At 39.6% G+C, this 7882-nt stretch overlaps 1 pseudogene; it reads left to right on the top strand.

Annotated features, from left to right (window-relative positions):
- Positions 1-4316: 4316 nt before the first annotated feature.
- Positions 4317-5456, top strand: LOC143381076 (large ribosomal subunit protein uL3 pseudogene; annotated as a pseudogene).
- The last annotated feature ends 2426 nt before the right edge of the window (positions 5457-7882 follow it).

Here is a 7882-nt window from a genome sequence, read left to right on the forward strand (position 1 = left end):
AGGGTCTTGGTCCTCAAGGACCTTCAGGAACCCTAAGGAAGGGGCTGGAGTCCTGGCTCAGCGGCAGAGGGCGTGCCTAGCACACGTGAGGCACTGGGTTCCATCCTCAGTTGTGTCCATCTACAACTAAAAAAAAAAAAAATGTTTCCAAAAAAACCCTCCCTCGGCAGCTGTATTCCCACTCATGCACTGGGCCAGATATTGCTGTCATTTTGTCAGGCTATTCCTTTCCCTGAGAGTCTTTCCATGCCAGTCTCCTTCTGCACCTATTGTGTGACCTTGAAGACCAACACCAAATGTCAAGCCTCCCCTTAACCCTCATTCTAGTCAAAATTGTTTTCCTGTGCTTCTGTGCTTTGTTGGCCATATTACAATTTTAGGAAATATCCTTATGGTGAGGAACCTGGCTCCAGAGCCAGACTGCCTGAGTTTGCATTCTAGTTATCTCTTACTAACTCAAGCAAGTTTAGGCAAGTTATTTAACCTCTTTGTTCCAGCTGTGTGAAGTGGAAATAATAATATTTTCCTCAGGGTTGTTGTGGGAATTATGTGAGTTAATACACATTAAGTGTTTAGTTGCATATAATAAGCACCCTACAAATGTTAACTATTGTTATTGCACATCTGCCTCACCCCATGTAGATGCTTTTTGGCCAGGGATTTAACCTGTATAAGTCCCCCTCCGTTTCTTATACTTACTAACAACAAATGCTGGAGTTAGTTCTCTTGTTGTCTCTGAAGAAAACAATGTTATAGACTCTAATCATCAGATAATATGACAAATCTTAAAATGAATTTTCCATTCAAAATATAAGCCAAAGTACTTAGTGTAACACCTGCTGACCTTTTATATCATCTACTTCTCTTTTGGAAACTTTGCCTCTGGTTCTAAAGGTAACTGCCCTCAGTGTTTCATTAATAACAGTTTCCTCCACAGATTGCAAGGTAGCACTGAAGGTCAAATGACAATGAACTTTTGGTGCCTCCAAAGGCAGAGGCAGAGGGCAACTGCTGAGAGGGGTGTTCCACAACCTTGCCCTCCCAGAATTTGATTTATAAGTATGATCTTCACAGTATTGGCCAACAATATCCTGGTCACTCTCTGCGTCATTCCCAGCAAGAAAAACAAGCCGAGCTTGCCTAAATACTATCAGTTGTGCTAAGACTAAATAAAACTTATTGACAGAGTAATCAACTCCATAATCAAGCCAATGCTGATAAGGACAAAGTGTCATATGAAGTTTTTTTTTTTTTTTTTTTTTTTTTCATGTCCCCATAATATCCACTCTGAATTTTAGAAAGGACAGTAACTGAGGATGGGTAGGGACAAGGAGAGAATCCTATATATCATATGGGATCCAAGTCTCCAACTCTTTTCCTCAGGAATGAAAGGATTTTAGAAATTAAGTTTAGTACTGTTCTGTCTTGAGCCCTGTAGACTGCCCCCTTAAGTAAAATACCAATCTTAAAATAAACAAAATGCCTTCTAGGTCATGGCTAAATTTAACACTTAGAATTGACTCAACACTGCCTCCTTGCTGAAACAAAAGACTCACAGAGTCTAATACCACACAATCAGGTAGGCAGCCTGGTAAAGTGGCTAGGGAATGGGCAGTTAAGGGTCAGAAGAGAAAGGGGCTGGCATTCTCATTGATTCCTGACTTCCTTAAAACGATCTGTTCAAGCATTCTGCCTACTATATTCCTTCTGACTTGTTTCCCTCTTCTCACAAGAACTGGAAAACAGGAACTAAGAGCCCACATAGCAACAGCTGTATCTGTAATGAATTTCCTTAGATATACACTCTTGGAAATCTGAAACCTTCAGGGCTGTTCCAGAACATAAGAGGCAGGACAGCAGTGGGCACTGCCTGGTCCTCTAAGCAAATTCACACCAGCTTATTTTACTCAGTCTTGCCCCTAGGAATACCCAGGAGGTCTACTAAACTTAGGAACAAGTAAGGGGAGGGAGGAGTTTACTCTTTTTGCACTCAAGTACATAATGCTTTGGGGATGGTTATATTTGGGCCTATGCTGTCACTAAGGGTAGGGTATTATTTGGAAACTGAGTTGTAGGCTGAACAAATATTTCTTTTAAAAAATAAAGCTATGGCTGAGTATGGTGGTCCATGTCTCTAATCCCAGCTACTCAGGAAGCTGAAGCAGGAGGATCAAAAATTGGAGGTCAGCCTTGGTGATTTAGTGAGACCCTGTCTAAAAATAAAAATAATTATTTTTCCATTTTTGTAGAATTTTCTTTTTACATTAATCTTATGGACAAAACACTTTTCTTTACTGAATTATTTTAATTCTGGAGAAAAATAGGTCTTTCCCAACAAACTTTGTAATATAATTGATAAATGACTGTCAATTTCTAAAAAAAGGGGGGGGGCTGGGTTGTAGCTCAGCGGTAGAATGCTTGTCTTGCATGTGTGATGTCCTGGGTTCAAGTTCAGTTCTGGGGGAAAAATACTATAAAAGATCTGTTCAAGGGGCTGGATTTGTGGCTCAGTGGTAGAGTGCTTGCCTAGCATGTGTGAGGCACTGGGTCCAATTCTCAGCACTGCATATAAATAAATAAATAAAGGCCCATCAATAACTAAAAATACATATAAATTTTTTTTAAAAAAGAAAGAAATCCACTCAAGCGTTATAATGTGGCCAGGTGTGGTGATACATGCCTCTAATCCCACTGGCTCAGGAGGCTAAGGTAGTAGGATGCCAAGTTCAAAGCCAGCCTTAGCATCTTAGCAAGGCTCTAAGCAACTCAATGAGACCCCATCTCTATATAAGATATAACAAAAGAGCTAGGATGTAACTCAGTGGTTAAGTGCCCCTGGATTCAATCCCCGGTATCAAAAGGAAAGAAAAGAAGAGTCATAGTGTGGCTAAATAGTGGGCGGTAAGAGCCCCACTCAGGGGTTATTTTTCTCCCACTTAATAAGGATTCTCTTGATGATGAACCTGTTTGCTGATCAACCTCTATGCCAAAATTAACTAGCTTATATCCTGGGTGAGTTCCGATGAAATCCTATCTCCTTGATTCTCTACCTCCCTCCCTTATGTATGACCCCTTTCCCGACCTACACACATGGACTGGACCAAATGAGGATTCTTGCTTCCTGCCTCATAGAAAGGCATATCTGAGTCCTGGAATGGACGAAGTCTAAGGTTAGTTCTTGAATTGGGAACCCACCTATGCATAACTTTATTTAAAGCTACTGAGCTGGGCATGGTGATGTGTGTCTATAAATTCCCAGCTACTGGGGAGCCTGAGGCAGGAGGATCACAAGATTAAAGGCCAGCCTCAACAACTTAGTGAGACCTTGTCTCAAAATAAAAAGAACCGGGATTTAAATCAGTGGTAAAGCGTTTCTGGGTTCACATTTCCTAAGGATGGGTGGTAGGGGGAGGTGCTGAGATTTTTAACAGATATCAACAGGACTCAGAACTTGTGATGGTTTCACCTAAGTGACGATTGCAATTAATTTCCAGGGCATCATTTAGAAAGTGTTGTGCTGTAGAGTTTTTGTACTTTACTTTAGAAACAGTATAGCATAATGGTTAAAAGTATGGCCTCTGGAACTGAATTTCTTCTGTATGCCTCAGTTTCCTCATCTATAACATGAGGATAATAATTCTACACCATGGTTTTGTCATGAAGATTAAATGAATTCATATAATTAAATGATTTCATGTAAAACTCTTTAAATTGTATCCGATACTTAATAAAACTTCAATAAGTATTTGAGCTTCCCACTTCTCCTCCTCCTTCTCTTCCTTCTTATCCTCATCATCATCATGGATATTGTTTCCAAGCACTTGGCTTTGATACTTATTTATTTTTTTAAATGAATGATAAGCCACATAGGGTTGGGCCTGAAATAAAATTGTAACTTTGCTTCTTGCTAGTTTTGAAACTCTGAGTAAATTACTTATATGTCAGTTTTGGTATTCCTACCTGTAAATTGTAATATATGTATGTATATATATATGTAATATATATATATATATGTATATATATGTAATACACATGTATATATGCATATATATATATATATAAAATACACCTGTTTATATGTATATACATGTGTGTGTGTGTGTGTGTGTAATACACATGTATTTGTAGACAGGGGGATATACACATAGTTGTAGAAACTACGATTATTGTCACAGATATTACATTTACTGCCTAACTGTGGGGTAATAGGCTAACGCTCTTTGAAATCTATCTGGTTTGGCCTCCTGCAGGCATGCACTCCAAAATATTTTTTAAATGAAAAAGAAAGCAGAGAAGGTTGGCATGACTCACATTGTATGCCAGGATCCAAAGTGAACAAGAAGGAAGCTGTAAAGGCTGTGACCACTGTGGAGATGCCATGTGGGGCAATTGTAGGAACTGTGTGTTCTTTGGAAACCTCTGGAGGCCTCAGGACCTTCAAGACCCATCTTTGCAGAGTACATTAGTGCACACGATCGCTTATATAAGAACTGGCATAGACCTAAGAAGAAGGCCTTCACCAAATTCTGCAAGAAATGGCAGGATGACAGGGACAAGAAGCAGCTAAAGAAGGACTTTAGCAGCTTGAAGTACTGCCAGATCATCTGCATTATTGCCCACCCTCAGATGCACCTGCTTACTATATGCCAGAAGGCCCACCTGATGGAGATCCAGGTGATTAAGGGATATTGTGGCCCATAAACTTGACTGATTTCAGGAGAGGCTGGAGCAGCATGTCCCCATGAACCAGGTGCTTGGGCAGGATAAGATAATCAGTCACTGGGGTGACCAAAGGCAAACGCTACAAAGGAGTCACCAGTCGCTGGCACATCAAGAAACTGCCCCATAAGACCCACTGAAGGTTGTGCAAGATTGCCTTATTGGAGCATGACACCCTGCCCATATGGCCTTCTCTATGGCAAAGGTTGGACAGAAGGCAACCATCACCACACTGAGATCAACAAGATCTACAAGAATGATCAAGGCTACCTTATCAAGGACAGCAAACTGATCAAGAACAATGCCTCCACTGACAATACCTGTCTGAAAAGAGCGTCAACCCTCTGGGTGGTTTTATCCACAATGGTGAAGTGACCCGATGACTTTGTCATCCTGAAAGTCTGTGTGGTGGGATCCAAGAAGCAGTTGCTCACCTTCTCCATGTCCTTGCTGATAAGGCACAAAGCTAAAGAAGATCAACCTTAAGTTCATGGTCACCAATTCCAAGTTTGGCCATGGCCAATTCTAGACAATGGAGGCGGAAAAAAGTGTTCATGGGACCACTTTAAAAAGACAGGATTGAGAAGGAAGAAAGATGCTTAATGTCAGGGACAGGTTGTACAGTTAGCAGGATCTTAATAAAAGTTGTTTTCCAGTGGGGGAGAAAAAGTGTTTTTGAAACACAATTCCACTACACTCAGAACAGCAGAGTAGCTGTCATCTCTACTCAAAAATAAAAACAAACAAAAAACACAAAGAAAGAATGGAGGGCTGGGGTTATGGCTCAGCGGTAGAGAGCTCACCTAGCACATGTGAGGCCCTGGGTTTGATTCTCAGCACCACATAAAAATAAATAAACAAAGATATTGTGTCCAACTAAAAAATAAATATTAAAAAAAAAAGAAAGAAATGGATTACCTGAGCAAAAAGTAAATGAATACACTCCAATTCACAAAAGAATGGGAAGACTATGGATCTTAAAGTCAGAAAATATCTTCCCCTCCTTACCCTGCTCCTTAAACCATCTATCACAGATAGTGTCTTGGTGCTAAAGCAAAGTCTTAAGCTTTATCCCCCTAAGTTTTGATGTCCTTTGCAGGGGAAGGGCTGTCCTGAAATCCCTGGATTTGGTACAAGATTAATAAAAATGAAGAACTAAGGAAAGAAGCAAATTCAATGTGTTTGCCAAGATCACACTGTCTTTAAAACATGTGAAAAATGGTTTAGAACAATATAGCATAGTGTCAATCTTGCCCCAAACCAGCGGGATTTATTTCTAACACTTTTAACATCCAGCAGTAGAGGGCAGCACTGTCCATCTTTTTCAAAATGCTAAGCCCCTGACAGCTGTATCTGTGTGTTAGCTTCAACCGGACACACTTTGGGGGTAGGGTTGGGAGTGAGGAGGAACAGAGGCTTTTTCTTATTGTTTGGGTGATATTGTAGAAATAATTTCAGAGCTTATATTGCCTTGAAGTGGTAGAAAAGGTAATTGGTGAAAAGCACAGGTTTTAGTTGTCCCGCTAGCTCTGGATATGGTTTCTACAAAGGTAAACAGAAGCTTGACCCTGGGTAATCAGATAGGGTTATTGTGTGAACACACCTAATGTTCCTGTACTTTCTGGATAGAAGTCAACCTATGAAGTATCAGGATGTGGTTTTTTTAAATGTGTGTAAGGCATGTGGGCTTAGCCCCAATGACTGCTTCTGAATTCCTACTATCTTTATTCTGATCCATGTGTTCCTTTCTGACATACCTGGGTCAGATCAGAACTATCTCAAAAATAGCACATATGTTATGATTTTGAAAAATGATGTCAGACATTATGAGTAAGGAACATCTAACAACAAAAGGGCTACGTGTAAAGCAGTGGAATTGAATACTTTTATGCTAGTCCTCACTCTATAACAGTGTGATTGGAGAAAAAAAATAATTTGTGATTTTTGTACTAAAAGTCACTCCATGCTCTAAGGCAGGAAGATAGAGAAGAATAAATTATTCTAATTGTAGCAAATATATAACGAAATATTCCCAGTGCATTTGGGTTCTATACTAGCCCTGAAAATGTTTCTGGCAGCAAAACTTCAATGCCAATTTAAACAAATATCACCAGGAATAAGAGCTGAAAAACAATGAGACTAGTTCCCGGTTCTACTGTGTAAACTTGAATAAATGACTATCTCTGAGCCTTTGTTTGCTACTCTGTTAAACAAAGATAATATCTCCTAAATGTATTAAAAGGATCCCTTTAGAAAATGCATATTAAAATGCTTCAAAGGCCATTTAAATAACTAACAGATATTTCTATCATTATAGCCCAAAGAGAGTCCTGTCTACTCCTAAATTCCCCCTTGTTTGGTATCATTATGTTGCCTGCGGTTGTCAGTTACTTGTTGTGTGTACTTAACTTTTCTTTCAACTTAATTGCTAGTTTCTTAAGACCTAAAATCATCAGCTACATTTCTTGGTATCCAGTAACAAGATACATAATAGAACTCAAAAATTTGTGGACTGATTTAAAAACAGACAACAGTGCAGCCCAGCATGATGGTGCACACCTGTAATCCCAGAAACTTGGAGGCCGAGGTAGGAGTATCACAAGCTCAAGGCCAACCTCAGCAACTTAGCAAGGCTCTGAGCAACTTAGCTAGACCCTACCTCAAAAGTAAAAAAAAAAAAAAAAAAAAAAAAAAAAAGGATGGCGATGTGGCTCAGTGTTTAAGTGCCCCTGGGTTCAATCCCCAGTACAAAACAAACAACAACAAAAAAGCACTATAATGCATATTTAACTTTTTTTAAAAATTGTAGTAAAAAACACATATTTACCATCGTACCCACTTTAAGTATACAGTATAGGAGTGTTAATCATATGCACATTGTTGTGTATCAGATCTCTAGAACTTTTTCATCCAGAATTAACTCTTCAGTAACTGGACCACTGCCTTCCACATCACTAGTCCCTGCTTTCCAAAGAGTTTCACTGATGGAACAAAACAAGAAAAGAATATAGGACTTTTACTGGGTAGCAGGGGATATGTGGAGCTAGGTCATCAAAACACTTTCACTCTTTTAATTCCTTCTCCCTTCATAGAGGTTCTGCCCACCTCCAGACTACAGAGAAGAGAGTACTCTTGGGATCTCAGGAAAGGAGGTGCCACTATA

The sequence above is a fragment of the Callospermophilus lateralis genome, chromosome 15 (genome assembly GCF_048772815.1).
Source record: "Callospermophilus lateralis isolate mCalLat2 chromosome 15, mCalLat2.hap1, whole genome shotgun sequence".
In the NCBI taxonomy this organism is placed as follows: Eukaryota; Metazoa; Chordata; class Mammalia; order Rodentia; family Sciuridae; genus Callospermophilus; species Callospermophilus lateralis.